Here is a 20,351-nt window from a genome sequence, read left to right on the forward strand (position 1 = left end):
GAATTATTGTTATGACTGGATGGCTATGTTGAATCTGATGGGTCTCTTCCACCTTGTGAATTGTTTGGGATAGGTCCATAACTATTGCGCATTGCGTTAAAGTCCTCGCCGCTTATCTGTTGAATGGTTATGGGGTTTTGGTTTTGGTTAAAAGTATATGACATTATCTGGTCGTACACGTCACTCGTAGTGACATCGGGAATGTTGTGTTGGAATTTTATGTGCTGAGTTTTTATTTGCTCTCGGGGGGTCTTGAGGGTAACCGTTTGGGTTGTTTTTCTTGAGAAGAAATTGATTGTGTTTGGGGCCTCTACTGAGGCTTGTGCAACATTTTGTGTGGGTGTGCGGGAAGCAGTGAGAGCCGTTGCGAGTCCCTGGTCCTGTAGTACTTGTATGTGTTGTTGTTTATGTGTGGTCCCTCTCCGGGGGTCCTGAGTGGTAGTTGCTGGTGTTGTATCATCTTCCTCTGGCTTGTTGGTGGTTGCTGGGGTCGTGGGTGTTGGCACTTGTTGGGAGTCAGTCACAGTTGGGGTAGTGCTGGCTACATTGCTGTCCACCAGGGCTTTTATGATGTTAGTGTTGGAGGGAGTGTCTGGAAATTCCATCAATGGGAGACTATTCCTCTTGTACATTTCTTTAATTACAGATCTAAATGACCCTGGGTTTGCTATGTTTTCTAAATGAGCAAAGATCATACTGCTCGGGATCTTTGTGGGTGGGTCCCCATTTACTTGTGAGGTCATGTTTGTTGGAGTGTGTGGGGTAGTGTTTGCTGGATTATGTGATACCTTGTTTGACCAAGCATTGGTGGTAGTTATGCCTGCATAAATATTATTGGCCATTGCTGTCTGTTTTGCTAAGGCATCGGCCCTTTTTTGTTTTAGGATGTCCTTCCTAATGGGACATATTGATGCCAGTGTGCGGTGGGGATTCCCACAGTTGAGACATTTGGGGTTTGATTTATTCATGCAGTAATTAGCATATTTTCGGTACAAAAATTCACAATTTGAAAATGAAAATAGGTGCAGAGAGTCAGAATTTGGCTCAGAAAACACGCTCAGGAGTTAAATTTCCGACCTTTGAGATATTTCTACAACTGAAAGAGGGTTTGGGCAAAATATGAACCATCGCCGTTTTCAGTAATTGGCATATTTTCGTTAAAAAAAGCGTATTATGAAAATGAAAAAGGGGCAGAGAGTCAGCATTTGGCTCAAAAATCACGCTCACGAGTTAAATTTCCGACATTTCAGATATTTTAAAAATTGCAGGGGGGTGTGGGCAAAATATTACCTCCACTGTTTTCAGTATTTAGCATATTTTCTGTATAAAAAGTCGTAATTTGAAAATGAAAATAGGTGCAGAGAGTCCGAATTCTGCTAAAAAATCACGCTCAAGAGTCAAATTTCCGACATTTCAGATATTTTGAAAACTGCGTAATATGACCCATCGCCGATTACAGTAACTGACCTATTTTCGGTATAAAAGTCGTAATTTGAAAATGAAAATAGGTGCAGAGAGTCAGAATTTTGCTCAAAAATCACGCTCAGGAGTCAAATTTTCGACATTTCAAATATTTTGAAAACTCCAGGGGGAGTTTGGGCAAAATATGACCCATCGCAGTTTTCAGTAAATGGCATTATTCTGGTATAAAAAGTCGAAGTTTGAAAATGAAAATAGGTGCAGAGAGTTAGAATTCGGCTCAAAAATCACGCTCAGGAAACAAATTTCCGACATTTCATATATTTTGAATTTTACAGGGGGGTTTGGGCAAAATATGACCCATCGCCGTTTTCAGTAATTGGCATATTTTCGGTTTAAAAAGTCGTTATATGAAAATGAAAATAGGTGCAGAGAGTCAGAATTCGGCTCAAAAAACACGCTCAGGAGTTAAATTTCCGACTTTTGAGATATTTTGAAAACTGCAGGGTGGTTTGGGCAAACTATGACCCATCGCCGTTTTCAGTAATTGGCATATTTTCAGTAAGAAAAATTCGTAATATGAAAATGAAAAAGGGGCAAAGAGTCAGCATTTGGCTCAAAAATCACGCTCAGGAGTCAAATTTCCGACATTTCAGATATTTTGAAAACTGCAGGGGGGTGTGGGCAAAATATTTCCTCTGCTGTTTTCAGTATTTAGCATATTTTCGGTATAAAAATTCGTAATTTAAAAGTGAAAATAGGTGCAGAGAATCAGAATTCGGCTAAAAAATCACGCTCGAGAGTCAAATTTCCGACATTTCAGATATTTTGAAAACTGCAGGGGGGGAAGCAGAATATGACCCATCGCCGATTACAGTAATTGACCTATTTTCGGTATAAAAATAGTAATTTGAAAATGGAAATAGGTGCAGAGAGTCAGAATTTGGCTCAAAAATCACGCTCAGGAGTCAAATTTTTGACATTTCAAATATTTTGAAAACTCCAGGGGGACTTTGGGCAAAATATGCAACCCCTTCTCACACAAGACAGCACATATATGACTTAATACTTTAGTCAATTTGTTGAATGTGAATTAGTACATATGTGATATATTCCCAGTTACCTTTTTTACCAAGGCCCAAACTCTTCCTCACGTACCAGTTTACGTCTCACAGTACCCGTCCATCAACGTAGATAGCAGAATAGTCGTGATTGGTTCAATTATAATGAAAATTGTAGTTTTCAGGTCACACATGGGTTGTGAAATTTACCTTCTATTGTCCATGCTCTTAGAATATTACAGATGAGCTACATCCTATTGAAGGCTCGTAGTTTTGTTTTGAGAAATATTAGTTGTTCTTAGTAAATTATAATTAGCACTATAAATTATTACGTAGAATAACAGTGCTTCACCAATCAATATTATATAGCATAGTTTGTGCTTTAACAATACTTAAAGAATGTTTTGTAGGAACGCTAACAGAAAACGATGTTACGTTGGAATGTGTATGGGGTAAACTACTGCAAACAGGATGGTATGGTGTCTACTATACCAACTATAGCATCAAATCAAATGTTTATTTAGGTAAGGTACATACATACAAGAGATTTTACAAAGAGTGATGGATTTATAGATAGGGCTAGTACATACAATGCCTAAAGCCACTATTACGCAAAGCGTTTCGGGCATGAAAAACTTAAATGACTATATATAAAGCTTAATACTAATTGAGCATAAAGAATAAAATGAGTTGAGAACAAATAAAAAAAAGAGATAAGAAGGGGTAAACATGGCTGAAAAAGCAGCACAAATACAATTCGGTCGACAAAAAGCGTCATTTAAAAAAACAGACATTGGTTGACAATAGAGGGGTAAGGTAGGTTACAGGGAATTTATTAGGTAGGGCTTCGTTTTTATCTTAAACTGGTTGAGAGAGGTACAGTCTTTAACATGGTTGGGAAGGTTATTCCACATTTTGGGTCCCTTGATTTGAAGAGCATTTCTAGTTTGATTAAGTCGTACTCTAGGAATATCAAAACTGTATTTATTTCTGGTGTGGGGCTCATGGGTTCTGTTACAACCTTCTATGAAGCTTTTGAGGTCAGGATTGGCATTACAGTTCAGCGTTTTACATATGTATAATACACATGAGAGAATGTGCAGTGACTTAAAATCTAACATATTCAGAGATTTGAGTAGGGGTACCGACTGATGTTTGGGGAAAGAGTTGGATATTGTCCTAATAGCAGCTTTGTGTTGAATAATTAGAGGACGTAAATGATTTTGGGTAGTAGAACCCCAAGCACAAATACCATAGTTGAGATATGGATAGATGAGGGAGTAATAGAGAGTTACCAGAGCAGAGCGGGGTACATAATATCTGATCTTAGAAAGAATGCCAACAGTTTTTGAAACTTTTTTTTATATATTTAGAATGTGTCCCTGGAAATTCAGCTTGTGGTCAATGAGAATGCCAAGGAATTTGCCATCTAATTTGTTACAAATTTGGGTATTGTTTATTTTGAGATTTATTTGATTAGAGGATTTATTGCCAAACAGAATATAGAAAGTTTTGTCAATGTTAAGGGTGAGTTTGTTGGCAGTTAGCCAAAGATGGACTTTATTTAGCTCAGTATTTACTGTGGCATTTAGAGCAAGGGGGTCAGGACTAGAGTAAGTGAAGGTTGTGTCGTCAGCAAATAGAATTGGTTTGAGGTGTTGGGAGGCATTTGGAAGGTCATTAATGTAGATGAGAAAGAGGAGAGCGCCAAGTATGCTGCCCTGAGGAACACCAATGTTGATGGGTAGGGTGGGAGAAATTGAATTATTTACAGAAACATACTGGAGCCTGTCAGTAAGGTAGGATTTTAGGTATTGCAGGGAGTGACCTCTGACTCCATAATGATGTAATTTAAGAAGAATGTTTTGGTGGTTGTCAGTGTCAAAAGCCTTATGCAGGTCCACAAATAACCCAACAGGGAACTCATTTTTATCAAGACATGCATGAATCAAGTTAATCATACTAATCAGTGCATCGTTAGTGCTTTTTGGGGGTCTGAAGCCATATTGGCAAGAGCTAAGTATATTGTGTTTGGCTAGATAAGAGTAAAGCTGCTTGTAGATTAGTTTTTCAAAATTTTTTGACAAGTCAGGCAAGATTGATATAGGTCTGTAGTTGTTAACATCTGTGAGATCACCACATTTGTGTACATGGGTTACTCTCAGGGTTAATACAGGGGAGGATGGGTATGTTCCGAACCATAATGGAAACAGACCCAACTATGGGATGGGTTAACCCAAGTATCGCGTTTCCAAAAGGGTCGCCTATGTTGGAAAAGACGAACGCCGAAAGAATATTGTTGAAAACATCTTGATGACTTATTAAACCAAAATTATTTATTAGTCAGTTTATTTATTAGTAGTAGGATCGCGAGACAAAAACGCGATCTATCTGTAAAACCTCTACCAGACAAATATTTTAAGTAAAACCGAATATATTTGTAGTTCTTTAAAAGGGGCAGTTTTCATCGCTCGTCGAGCTCGAAAACCGCATCATTCATCTCAGAACCATGCCTATTTCACGCAGATTCCTTAATAAACGTAAGAGTTTTATATGTCACAAGAAAGATAGAAATATAAGCTTCATTCTAAATACCTTACCATGGGCATATTTAAATTTAAAGCGAAGATACATGTACTTTTATAATAGCCGAGCTCCGATCCCGGACAGATCGATCGACCGAGCAACTCTCTCTCAGAACAATGTTTATTTCACGTGAATTCGTTAATAAACATATATGTTTTATATGTCTCAAGAAAGGCAGACATATAATCTTCACTTTAAACACTTTACCATAGACATATTTAAAGTTTTAATGAAGATACACGTATTTTAAAAATTACGGAGCTCCCACCCCATACAGACTGAACAACAGAGCAACTCTCTCTCAGATCAATGTTTATTTCACGTAAATTCGTTAATAAACACAAATGTTTTATATGTCTTAAGCAAGATAGAAATAAGAGCTTCATTTTAAATACATTACAATTGACATATTTATAGCTCAAGTGAAGATACATATGTTTTTATAGTAGCTCTCAGTAGCTTGTCGGGCATGGAGTGCAGACGCCTACGCACTTGCCGATATATTGTATAATTAACAAAGATACGCTAATAAAGCCTAAAATCTTATATACCTCCAGAAAGACCGAGATATGAACATTATTATGATTGCACCAAATGAAATATATCATGTTCGAGGACAAAGATACATCAATTTTAAATTAAGTTTCGACTCTTGCTCGGGCGAGAGAGATGGGGCGACTCTCGCCCCATCTATTGGAGATTCTGTCCACTAAAGACCCAAAGCTACTCAAACCCTCCTAGCATTATTTAAGTAATGAAGTAATATGGTATATTTACTCACTATAATGTGGGTGCTGAATGCAGAACATGAGAAAACATATATTTACTCCAAACTAATATAATTTCATTATGAAATAAGTAGCATCAAAGGAAGTCGATGGTCCAAGCGTCAATGTTGTGGAGCGACTTATCCAAGATATATCGTTGTTTGGAAAGTGTTTGTTGGCATATCCAGTTGTCGCACTTCTCTGCACAAATTATCACAAATTTAAAATATAATGTTAACAAGTATAATACGTATTTTTAATAAAATCTAACATAACTAGCCAGAAAACATTTAACATTTATTAAAAAATATATGTTTGGAAGTTAAATCGACTTCATAGGACAATAGTTTTGTTATATAAACTCGTTATTCGTTGACATGCCTTCGCTACTTAAACTACCATGTACGTATGTAAAATCTCCCATGTCTCTTCGCTCATCTCACCAAACCCTACAGGCTGTGATATATTGTTTAATTAATTGAGATTCACAAATAAAGCTTATGATTGTATATGTTATCAAAAAGGTAGAGCTTAGTTTAGTTCATTTTATTTATAATGCACCCCATACCCATTCTATGGGCGATAGTGGAGTGTTACAGAGGCACATAATGGGCTCAGGGACTGAGCCCCACAATTCATATAGCCAAGCAAGTTATAATCTTGATAAGCTAGTTACAAAAGTCAATGCACATTGTCACATCAACAATGGGTTCGAGACCGACCACAAGTACAGTTTATAATTTCAGCAACTGACTTATATGGAGGGCTAGTGTCACAATTGATATGTTTATCCTACACATAACCCCCTCTCCCTCATCCAATGGGCAGCGGTGGATAGGTTACAATCAAGTCGTTTTTTGCGTTTTATTCAGAGATTAGATCTTATTGGGTGAGGAAAGATATTCATATTTTAAAGAAGGCTTCTTGGCTGATGCTTTCCATTGATGGAAAATATACAATCTTTTGAAAATCAATGTTAGTTTGATCTAGATATTGTAATTAACGAAAGTATTTATGTCATCAGAAAGGTAGAAATATAGGCTACATTTAAAATCCTTTGTGATATATATATCTGAAGTGAAAACGAAGATATATGCGTTTTGATAGTTACTTGATGGCTAGCTCTGAGAGTGTGAAGCCCTGCACACCAGCCAATAAATTGTATAATTAGTTTCCATATATTTTAATTAATCTTAAAAATCTATATGTCAGAAGAAAGGAACATGTAGCTGTTAATGTGACAACATTTAAAAATATATATATCTTAAGTTAAATAAATAATACCACCTTATCGCCGGTGTCCGGACACATGAAAACTACCTAGGTATCAGTATCCAGCCAGGCGGGGATCACAGGCTGCACAATACTGATAAATTATGTAATGCACTACTTGTGGTCGATCTCGAACCCATTTATGATTTGACGACTTATAGTGAATTTTGTAACTAACTCATCAAGATTGTAACTTGCTTAGCTAAATGAACTGTGGGGTTCGGTCCATTCATTTTCTTTCTTTATTATGCACCCCATAATACCCATCTCGTGGGCGGTGGTGTAAAGGATTACAGAGGCACATAATCGGTTCAGGAACTGAACCCTCTAGTTCGTTTAGCTAAGCAAATAACAATCTTTTGACGCTAGTTACAAAATTATTAATGCACACATACTTATGCATACATGTATATATACATACGTATACACATATACATACACATGCATATTTAATCACCCACACAAATACACACATCAGTAATCTTTTGTGTCACAAGTGATTCAACAAGAGGCTCACAACAGTCACTGTACAAGGCACTTTACATCTATGAGGAGTCGCAAAGTTACTAGTCTTGCTCCACACCCACCCAACTGGGCGGCAGGTTTACTGTGATGTGCTGCACACTTACCCAACTGGGCGGCAGCTTTACAGTCATGTGCTGCATACTTACCCAACTGGGCGGCAGCTTTACAGTCATGTGTTCCACACCCACCCAACTGGGCGGCAGCTTTACAGTCATGTGCATGCATTACCTACAGTAAGCAAATTTTGGATACTTCGCTAAGATTTTGGGCAGCACATCATTATGAATGAAGTACTTATACACATTTCATGGACACTATTAATGTTGTTATCTTTAAATTCCGCGATTTTTTCACATTTCATTATATAATGACGCAAGGTATGCGAATAGCTCTGCTGACAGAGTTTACATATAGTCAAATCTACTTCATCAGATGTTACAAATTCCCAGAGGTACTTGTAGCTGAGCCTAAACCTAGCAGTGGTAACATCTAGAAGTCTGCTAACATTATTGGATGACCCATAGACGAGCGATTCATCAAAGTTTATACAATATTGTGAAATTGAGAGTCAGTGTAGTAACATAAATTGGTAAATCATAAATATTGTAAGTTAAGAATCTGATGCATGTGTGTGTGTTGCGGGGGGGGGGGGAGGGGTTATACCCTTGGTAAGCGAGAGTGGAAAGTAACCTTAGACGTTCTGCGGTCAATGTGGGGGGGAGGGAGGGAGGGAGGGGTCAAATCCACCCTCCAACATCTGGGCATAGTACCGCCAGCCTCCACAACACTCCATCAGCTGATGCTTGTAGATGCTTCATCTAATCTCACCTATGTCACACATTAACCTACAGTTCCAGTGATATTTAAACTCCTCATCACAGTGGCGTCTCACCAATATAAACTGTATTGGATTTTGTCCCGAAATAGCTGACTGGACGTGTTGTTGTGACGCTGAACCCCGGTTCATTCCGAACACAGCGATTACCCAACACATAACACCTTGCCTCAGCAACCGTTACTACCACCGTGTACTCCTACACACACCAGACCCTTGAGGCGTACCACTCGGTTGTACTGGAACACAATGAATGAACATATGGAAGGTATTTAAAGGCCGTCGAGTTTTGTCATTTAATTACAAAGAATAGACTGTGACAAATAAATACATATTAACATACTCTATTAGGTCAATACACTTCCAATACCCATAGACCACTTGACCTCCGCGATCACCACCCACACTCGTAACTTCCGCCTAATTCCCTAATACGGAATGATTACTACAACGCTCCACACCCGGTTAGTCTTACATTCAATACTCACATACTGCAGACTTAACTTGGTCACTAAGATCACAACAGGCTCTCGCATAGCTGTCTGCTACACTTCGCTGCTGCCACAAACGGAGACCTCGGAGGACTTGCCAGTTCAACTCCCACAACAAGACTGACTCCAGTCAGCCATGGCCTCAAACATTTCACCCCGCCTCTCAAGGAAGGTATAATCCGATTAACCTTATCCCTAGAGCGGTAACCTTGATCCTAGAAGCCTGACGAAGAATAATTCCTCTTTCCAGGAATTATTAATTTGGCTAAACAGCTTCGGTCTTAATCCATTGACCTTTCTTAGATATGTGATCCATAGTCTGTCTACTTAACATGTACTTCCAATCATCATTCGTTAAGTGTTGTAGTAATGATCCTCTAGCTAATAATTCCTACTAACTTGTGGATTACAACAGTGTATGTATGTATGCATGTATGTATGTATGCATGTATGTATGCATGTATGTATGCATGTATGTATGCATGTATGTATGCATGTATGTATGTATGTATGTATGTATGTATGTATGTATGTATGTATGTATGTATGTATGTATGTATGTATGTATGTATGTATGTATGTATGTGTGTATGTATGTATTCCCAATCACGTTAAAGACTCCCCCTCTATCATCCAATTTAAGAGAAAAACAACTATGTACTAAATAATCAACTCCTTGTAACTTTAATTATGCTGACCTTCCTATCTGTATTCAGACTGAGCCTACCATCATTATAGGTGATTATAACGCTAGGCATAGGAATATTGGTAATTCGCAGTTCAGTAATCGTAACGGCAACCAACTGTTGTCACTATTAGGTAGTCACGATGATGCACAGATTGTGGGTGACCTTGAACCGACGAATATCTACGGGGGTATTCTTGATCTATGTCTCGGTGTCAACGTCTCCCACACCGTGTGCGCCTCGTCAATAGTGCCAGATATGGCGTCTGATCATCTGGGCATATTTGCCACTATAAGCATTGGAAGCTCTATCCTCCGCGGCGGAATGTTCAAGCGGAAGAGACTGGCTGTGTCCATCGATCAACGAGACAATCTTGTTGCTCATGTGTCAGATTGGTGCAGTTCATCTGAGCCTTCATCAGTTGAAGATTTTAACAATGAGCTCACAGGTACTATCGAGCAGTTTACAGAATCACTTGATCCATCGTCCAGGCCACATAACCCAAATTACACTGGTTATAGCACTTATGCTTATTATAATGATTCTAAATTGCATGCACTAAAACGCACTTCCAGAAGAATTGGACTAGCTTATAGAAGGACCTGCACTGCTGAAATGCTTCGGCTCTTTCAAGTGGCTCTGGCAGAGGCCAGGGAACGTATGGTGGAGCTGAGGCAGACAGACTGGGAAACTTTTGTCCGTGGTCTCAATTCTCACACGCCCATGCCACTAAGTCGGGCATGGAAGGATATCAACAAGATCAAAGGGAAAAATGCTGCAGAGATCTCGTACCCTTATCCTCTGCACAGAGCAAATGAGCTTGTTGATGCTTGGGCCACGACTTCCAGCTTTGACAGTCTTCCTCTACCCTCACAGAATGAATTAAATAATAGATATACTGATAGGGCAAGGCTCCTTGACTTAATGCGTCATTAAGAGGATGACTGTGACATGCTTTTTACTGAATACGAACTAGATTCTGCTCTACATAAAGGCAAAGCTACATCATCCGGGGAGGATGGAGTTACTTACGGCATACTGCATATGCTTCTGCTAGTTCCAGGGAATCCCTTGCTTCAATTGTATAATATGAGCTATGTAACTGGGGAGCTTCCTAAGTCATGGACCAACAGTGTTATTATTCCCATTCCTAAACCTCAGCAGCCGAGTGCTTTTCGCCCAATCTCCCTCACTAGTTGTCTCTATAAGTGTCTTGAGAGGATGGTTCTCAACCGTCTCCTTTACAAAATTAATAATATGTTGTCTCCCCAGATATATATCTTTACGCATGGAAAGAGTGTACATCACTGTATTACCACATTCCTCAAACCTGCATACTGATAGGTCATATACCACTTTCCTAGATCTTTAGTCAGCCTTTGACATTGCTAACCCACACGTCATTCTGAGAGAACTTGCTAAAATGAATTTTGGAGGATGGCTTCTACGATGGATCAGAGGCTATCTATCCAACAGGAAGTCATCTGTACTGTTCCAAGGGCATAGGCGTGTAACGAGAAATTTTGAACTTGGCACTCCACAGTGAGGTGTCCTCAGTCGTACTCTGTTCAATGTGTTAATCAATGCACTTTTAAACTTAGTAACTAGAAGGTCCAGCGAACACATCATTAGCTATGTAGATGATATACTGATCCACACCAATGGGTATACCAACACCCAAAGTGTTCTGAACTCTGTATTGTACACATGTCAGGAACTATGCTTAGTCATCTCAGTAGAGAAAACAAAGATCCTGAACCACCACCCACCCAGATGGGGTGGGGCCGTTCGCAAAATGCAGTTGAATGATGGCTCTCTGCTCGACTATGTAAGCAGATACAAATACCTGGGCTTGAGGTTCTACTGTACCGCAATGTTTTAGCCAGACTGGGTCGCCAATGTAGAGAGAGGCTCCGTGCTCTCAAGGCTGTGGCAGGCAAACACAACTGTACCGTACAGTGTTATATATTTATTTCAGTTTGAACAATTTTTAACATTAAAGGATAAATCCTTTAATTAGATGAAATTGGTTTTAACATTCGAAATCTAATTTGTTGATGTTAAATAATATAAGGTTCAAATCTATTAAGATACAAACTTTAAAAACTATTTCTATTTGATACCAACAGTATCACGTTAAGCCATTTTCTGGAATATTCCTCAAGTTTGTCCAAGTCGTCTTGTAGTCTCTTTCTAAGAATGGTCTCCATTCTTGCATTCTGAGAACGACATGAAATGGAATCCACATGAAATAGACTCTGTTATCACCATTAATAATTTTTGGGTATTTTTGTTTAGCTTCATTAAAAGAGCACAATTAGAGATGCTCGGAGAATCACCTACAATTAATACATTAAGTTTGGATTCTTATAGACATTTCAACGCAAGAAGTAAGGCAAATAAGACGGGCTGAAGACCCACTTATTTATACAAACTCTCCACTTAAAATGTAAGCCATCACCCATTGTCAACAGCACCTGTGGGGACGGTTTAAGGGGACGATCAAGATATCCACTAGATTTTAACGATATGGTAAATGATCTAAGGATATAGTATCAATATATTCTGAGGCAGTGGGCTTTGCCTCAAGACGAAGTTTAATATAGAGCACAAATACCATGGACAAAACGTACAATAACAATACACAAAGAAATCACAATATCGTGACATAGTTTAAACTATATACAGTTAACAAATCCAATTCTACGTCATTTCTACGTCCGGAAAGATCCCAGACGCGCCTTACTCGACTGCGCCACAAGATGGTAAAATAATTGCAACCTGGAGTGCTACTTACCCTCACGAAGATACTGCAGTTTGTTCTTCGGAGAAGCTTGTTGATAATGTCATTGTGACTTATACATAATTTACATGAGTTCTCTAGATTATTATACTTCTTACAAGCATTAGAATTTTTAGGAAATTCATTGTGTGTGGGGACAGACAGTCACATTAGGTCTATATCAGTCTGTACCTAGCCCCAACTAATTTCTTAGACATTAATGATGAAAACTAATTCAAGTACCTATGTGTAGATGTCAACCCTAATTTACCCAAAAAGTCAGTCTTTAGTCATTATTTGCCATAGCATTGCCTCCCTGACCATCATTGCCAGGTAAGTACAACGAGATCACCAAAGCCTGTGCTGCTTAGAATTTAATTGTTTCGAGTAGCTGAGTCTTAAACAACGACAGCAACAGCATTGCTCTGCAACAAGTCACTTGAACTCCGAACCTTCCTTCAAAGTTTAAGTGCACAACTTGCTTAGTTGAATAACTCTATTTAACTCTAGTTGTAAGGTGAGACAGTTAACTCTGGTTGTCTTCAACAGCGACACCCTAGCTTTTGAGGTGAGCAGATTTGCCTGTTCAGCTGACACTAAATATTCTACAGTATAGCCTTTCCTAAGGCATCGTAAAACACATGTAGCTTAATAGGTGGTGACGGTGGTGTGTGATGGTGACGGTGGTGTGTGAGGGTGGTGTAGGATGGTGACGGTGGTGTAGGATGGTGACGGTGGTGTGTGGTGGTGATGGTGTTGTATGGAGGTGACGGTGGTGAAGGTGGTGTGTGATGTTTTTTTTTTTTTTTTTGCAGGGATATTCCTGCGCGGGCCCTAAGCTTGTTTCTGTTTTACTTGGGCGGAGTATGAGTATTTATGACTCGTATGGTCGCTTCAGTAAGATTTTGCCCCATGTGTTTAACAACTTATTCTGCTCTCTTGAATCTAAGTTGAAATCTTAATGGGTTTGTAACTGTGCACTGTGTTAGATAATGTTCCAGTGGTCTGTCGGGCATTTCTCCACAGTGTTGACATTTCCTCTCATCTTCCGGAACCTGTAACCCTATTTCCCATGAACATGGGTATCCAAGCCTGATGCGTTGTAAATGCACTTCTGTTGCTCTACTGTTCCATTTCATCAAACTAAGTGGTTTGTAGTTGATTGAATTCTTGTACCAACCCGCAGATCCTGATGTTGCAACTGCTGTGTTGTGGTCACTGTGCATTGCTCTGTTTCTAATTACTTTCTTAATCTGTGTGTGTGATGGTGACGGTTGTGTGTGGTGGTGACAGTTGTGTGTGAGGGTGATGGTTTTGTGTGGTGGTGACGGTGGTGTAGGATGGTGATGGTGTATTTACCCTTTCTAAAATCTTTCCTAAATCTACACTTATCCAATTTATACCCATTGTTTCGTGTTCTCTTTTGTGTTCATACTTTTAATACCATAAGAACAAGGTAACTGCAGAAGGCCTTTTGGCCCTTACGAGGCAGGTACTATTTATAACCACCCAATCCCACTCATATACATGTCCAACCCAAGTTTGAGACAATCGAGGGACCAAAACTCCACCACGTTACGTGGTAATTGGTTCCACACATCAACAACCCTGTTACCGAACCAGTATTTACCCAAGTCTTTCCTAAATCTAAACTTATCTAATTTATACCCATTGTTTCGTGTTATGTCTTGTGTTGATACTTTTAATACCCTATTAATATTCCCTTTGTTATGTCCATTCATCCACTTGTAAACCTCTATCATGTCACCCCTAACTCTTCGCCTTTCCAGTGAATGCAATTTTTAGCTTTGTTAATCTTTCTATATATGAAAGATTTCTAATTTGGGGAATTAACTTAGTCATCCTACGCTGGATACGTTCAAGTGAATTTATATCCATTCTATAGTATGGCGACCAAAACTGAACTGCATAATCTAAATGGGGCCTCACCAGAGCAAGATATAGCTGAAGAACAACACCAGGTGTCTTGTTACTAACGCTTCAATTAATAATTCCCAGTGTCCTATTTGCCTTATTACGAACATTCATGCACTGATCCTTTTGTTTTAAATTCTTACTTATCATAACTCCCAGATCCCTTTCGCAATTCGACTTCGCAATCTCAACACCATCTAGCTCGTATCTTGTAACTCTATCATCATTACCTAGCCTCAAAACTTTACATTTATCAGCATTAAACTGCATCTGCCAATCCTTTGACCATTTCAAAACCCTATTTAGATCAACTTGAAGTTATATAGTTATATATACTTGAAGATAGTGAGTCTTCTTCCGTGCTAATTTCCCTGCGGATTTTTGTATCATCGGCAAATTTGCAAATGTTGCTACTCAAACCTGAATCTAAATCATTGATATATATTATAAACAACAGAGGGCCCAGGACAGAGCCCTGAGGCACTCCACTTACAACATTTTCCCACCCTGACTTAACCCCATTTATACTAACTCTGTTTCCTTTGGAATAGCCATGCCCTAATCCAACTTAATATAGCACCTCCAATACCATGAGCCTCTATTTTTTTAATCAGTCTTTCATGTGGCACCATATCAAAAGCTTTGCTAAAGTCAAGGTACACGACATCACAATCCTTACCACTATCAACTGCCTCAACTATGCTTGAATAAAAAGATAGCAAATTTGTTAAACATGAACAACCATTTGTAAAATCATGTTGCGACTCATTTATTAATTTGTGTTTTTCAAGATGAAGACGAATTTTATTTGCAATTATCGATTCAAGTAACTTTCCCACAATAGACTTTAGGCTAATTGGTCGATAGTTTGACGCAAGAGATCTATCTCCTTTCTTAAAAATTGGTGTCACATTAGCAACTTTCCATAACTCTGGCACTCTGCCTAACTCGTTGGAACCAGTGGTTAGAGGTGTTTGTTTGGGTTTAAACTGTTAGTAGATAGTGGTATGGGAATTGATTTGGAGGAAGGAGGTAATAAAATTATGTGTTCGTGGGAGAAAAGAATTGGCAAAATGATCAGGGAAAGAAAAGGGCCTCAAAATAACAATTCACTTAGGATATATTACACTAACAGTAGAAGTCTAAGAAATAAAATTAATGAATTAAATGCTCTTGTCTGCACAGAAAAAATAGATATTATTGCACTTACCGAAACGTGGATGAACGTAGAAAATAGAGAACTATTGGCTGAATATCAGATAAATGGATTTAAACTATTTCACACAGATAGATATATTAGACGAGGAGGAGGAGTAGCCATATATGTTAGGGACAATTTGAAATGTAGTCTCAAAGAGGGAATCAAAACTAAGCCACACACAGAAACTATTTGGATAGAATTAAACGAAAAAGCAAATAATATTATAATAGGAGTTATATATAGGCCACCAAATTTAGACAGAATGGAAGCAAAGCATCTATGGAATGAAATATCTAGATCATCTAGATCTAACAGTATTTATGTCATGGGTGACTTTAATTTTAGTGGAATAAACTGGGTGAACAAAACAGGGAATAGTGAAGCAGAAGATTTTCTAGAATTAATTGACGATTGCTTTCTTACGCAACACATTAAGGAACCAACGCGGGAAAATAATATTTTAGATTTAGTGTTAACTAACAGGGAAACACAAATTAATGACATCGAAATAGGGAGTGAGCTAGGGAACAGTGATCACAAAGTAATCAGATTTAGCATAGAATGGAATAGACCTGTAGGAGAAAATTCTGTTAAAGTGCCAGATTTTCGAAAAGCTGATTTTAATAGCCTAAGAAATTTTTTGGGTCAAATAGATTGGAAAGTCTTGGGTATGGGGTGTGGGCCGGTCTTAGAGCGAGACATGAACCCAGCGATAGGTGACGTAAAAGGGGATTTCGATGTGGATTTAATATATAACTTATTTAAGAATATTCTAAACAAAGCACAGGAACGTAGTATACCATACAAATTGAATAGGTCGAATACTAATGACCCAAAGTGGATAACAAATAATTTAAAGAACCTTTTAGGTAAAAAGAGAGCTTGGTACAAAAGGATTAAGAATGGGGAAGTCATGTTAGAACAGGAATTCATACAACTGGTTAGAAATGTTAAAAAAGAGATTAGGAAAGCAAAAAGAAACTATGAAGTTCGCATAGCAGAGCAAGCAAAGTCAAATTCTAAAGGGTTTTTTCAGTTATATCGAATTAAGACTAGGGAAAGGATAGGTCCATTAAAATCTGAGACAGGTCAAATAACGGATAATGACAAGGAGATGAGTAGTATTTTTAACAAATATTTTATATCTGTATTTACTAAAGAAGAACTTAACAATATGCCTTCAGCCGAACAAGTCTATGTGGGTGGGAATGAGGACAGGTTGACTAGTTTAGCAGTTACCAGGGAGGATGTAATTAAACAATTAGAAAACTAAAACCAAAAAAATCCCCAGGGCCGGATGAAGTGTTTGCCAGGGTGCTTAAAGAATGCAAATAGGAGCTTTCCGAGCCACTGTCTACCATATTTAATAAATCAATAGTGCCAGAGTCATGGAAGGTAGCTAATGTGGTACCAATTTTTAAGAAAGGAGATAGATCACTTGCGTCAAACTATCAGCCAATTAGCCTAACGTCTATTGTGGGAAAGTTACTTGAATCAATAATTGCAAATACAATTCGTCTCCATCTTGAAAAACATAAATTAATAAATGAGTCGCAACATGGTTTTACAAATGGCCGTTCATGTTTAACAAATTTGCTAACTTTTTATTCCAGCATAGTTGACGCAGTTGATAGTGGTAAGGATTGTGATGTTGTGTACCTTGACTTTAGCAAAGCTTTTGATACAGTGCCACATGAAAGACTAATTAAAAAAATAGAAGCTCATGGTATTGGGGGTGCTATGTTAACTTGGATTAGGGCATGGCTATTCCAAAGGAAACAGAGAGTTAGTATAAATGGGGTTAAGTCAGAGTGGGATAATGTTGTTTAGTGGAGTACCTCAGGGCTCTGTCCTGGGACCTCTGTTGTTTATAATATATATAAATGATTTAGATTCAGGTTTGAGTAGCAACATTTGCAAATTTGCCGATGATACGAAAATCGGTAGGGAAATTAATTCGGAGGAGGACTCACTATCACTTCAAGTTGATCTAGATAGGGTTTTGAAATGGTCAAATGATTGGCAAATGCAGTTTAATGCTGATAAATGTAAAGTTCTGAGGCTAGATAATGATGATAGAGTTACAAGATACGAGCTAGATGGTGTTGAGATTGCGAAAAGGATCTGGGAGTTATGATTAGTAAGAATTTAAAACAAAAGGATCAATGCATGAATGTTCGTAATAAGGCGAATAGGACACTGGGATTTATTAATCGAAGCATTAATAACAAGACACCTGGTGTGGTTCTTAAGCTATATCTTGCTCTGGTTAGGCCCCGTTTAGATTATGCAGTTCAGTTTTGGTCGCCGTATTACAGAATGGATATAAATTCACTTGAACGTGTCCAACGTAGGATGACTAAGTTAATTCCCCAAATTAGAAATCTTTCATATGAAGAAAGATTAACAAAGCTTAAGTTGCATTCACTGGAAAGGCGAAGAGTTAGGGGTGACATGATAGAGGTTTACAAGTGGATGAATGGACATAACAGGGGGGATATTAATAGGGTATTAAAAATATCAACACAAGACAGAACACGAAACAATGGGTATAAATTGGATAAGTTTAGATTTAGGAAAGACTTGGGTAAATACTGGTTCAGTAACAGGGTTGTTGATTTGTGGAACCAATTGCCGCGTAACGTGGTGGAGGTGGTGTCCCTCGATTGTTTCAAGCGCGGGTTGGACAAGTATATGAGTGGGATTGGGTGGTTATAGAATAGGAGTTGCCTCGTATGGGCCAATAGGCCTTCTGCAGTTACCTTTGTTCTTATGTTCTTATTGATTTATTAAATATGGTAGGCAGTGGGTCGCAAAGCTCCTCCTTGCATTCTTTAAGCACCTGGTCTTTAAGGGGAGCCGGTTGGCCAAGCGGACAGCACGCTGGACTTGTGATCCTTTGGTCCTGGGTTCGATCCCAGGCGCCGGCGAGAAACAACGGGCAGAGTTTCTTTCACCCTATGCCCCTGTTACCTAGCAGTAAAATAGGTACCTGGGTGTTAGTGAGCTGTCACGGGCTGCTTCCTGGGGGTGAAGGCCTGGTCGAGGACCGGGCCGCGGGGACACTAAAGCCCCGAAATCATCTCAAGATAACCCTGGCAAACACTTCATCCGGCACTGGGGATTTGTTTGGTTTGAGTTTAACTATTTGTTTAATTACATCCTCCCTGGTAACTGCTAAACTAGTCAACCTGTCCTCGTCCCCACAAACATATACTTGTTCGGCTGAAGGCATATTGTTAAGTTCCTCTTTAGTAAATACAGATATAAAATATTTATTAAAAATACTACTCATCTCTTCATCATTATCTGTTATTTGACCTGTCTCAATTTTTAATGGACCTATCCTCTCCCTAATCTTTGTCCGGTATAACTGGAAAAACTCTTTAGGATTTGTCTTTGCTTGCTCTGCTATGCGAACTTCATAGTTTCCTTTTGCTTTCCTTATCTTTTTTTTAGTATTTCTAACCAGTTGTACGAATTCCTGTTCTAAACTGACTTCCCGCTTCTTAATCCTTTTGTACCACGCTCTCTTTTTACCTATAAGGTTCTTCAGACCCTTTGTTATCCACTTTGGATCATTAGTATTCGATCAATTTAATTTATGTGGTATACTACATTCCTGGGCTTCGCTTAGAATATTTTTAAATAGATTATATTTTGAGTCCACATCGAAAACCTTTTACGTCACCTATCTCTGGGTTCACGTCTAGCTCTAAGACCGGCCCACACCCCATACCCAAGACTTTCCAATCTATTTGACCCAATAAATTTCTTAGGTTATTGAAATTAGCTTTTCGAAAATCTGGCACTTTAACAGAATTTTCTCCTACAGGTCTGTTCCATTCTATGCTAAATCTGATTTCTTTATGATCACTGTTCCCTAGCTCATTCCCTATTTCGATGTCCTTAATTTGTGTTTCCCTGTTAGTTAACACTAAATCTAAAATATTATTTTCCCGCGTTGGTTCCTTAATGTGTTGCGTAAGAAAGCATTCGTCAATTAATTCTAGAAAATCTTCTGCTTCATTATTCCCTGTTTTGTTCAACCAGTTTATTCCACTAAAATTAAAGTCACCCATGACATAAATACTGTTAGATCTAGATGCTCTAGATATTTCATGCCATAGATGCTAAATCCATTCTTTCTAAATATGGTGGCCTATATATAACTCCTATAATAATATTATTTGCTTTTTCGTTTAATTCTATCCAAATAGTTTCTGTGTGTTGCTCAGACTTGACTACATTTCAAATTGTCCCTTACGTATATGGCTACTCCCCCCTCCTCGTCTAATATATCTATGTGTGTGAAATAGTTTAAATCCATTTATTTGATATTCAGCTAATAGTTCTCTATTTTCTACATTCGTCCACGTTTCAGTAAGCGCGATAATATCTATTTTTTCTGTGCTGACAAGAGCATTTAGTTCGTTTATTTTATTTCTTAGACTTCTACTGTTAGTGTAATATACCCTAAGTGAATTATTATTTTGAGGCCCTTCAATTTCCCTGATCATTTTGCCAATTCCTTTCTCCCTCAAACACATACTTTTATTATCTCCTTCCTCCAAATCAATTCCCATACCAGTTTCTACTAACAGTTTAAACCCAATCAAACACTTAACCACTGGTTCCAACGAGTTCGCAACAGCAACAACCCCAGCCCTCGATAGATGCACCCCATCCCGAGCATACATTTCATTTCTTCCATGGAAGTGTTCCCAGTTGTCTATGAAAGATATTGCATTAGATTCGCAATATCTTTCCAGCCTGCAATTGACACCAAGT

The sequence above is a fragment of the Procambarus clarkii genome, chromosome 13 (assembly GCF_040958095.1).
Source record: "Procambarus clarkii isolate CNS0578487 chromosome 13, FALCON_Pclarkii_2.0, whole genome shotgun sequence".
NCBI lineage: Eukaryota > Metazoa > Arthropoda > Malacostraca > Decapoda > Cambaridae > Procambarus > Procambarus clarkii.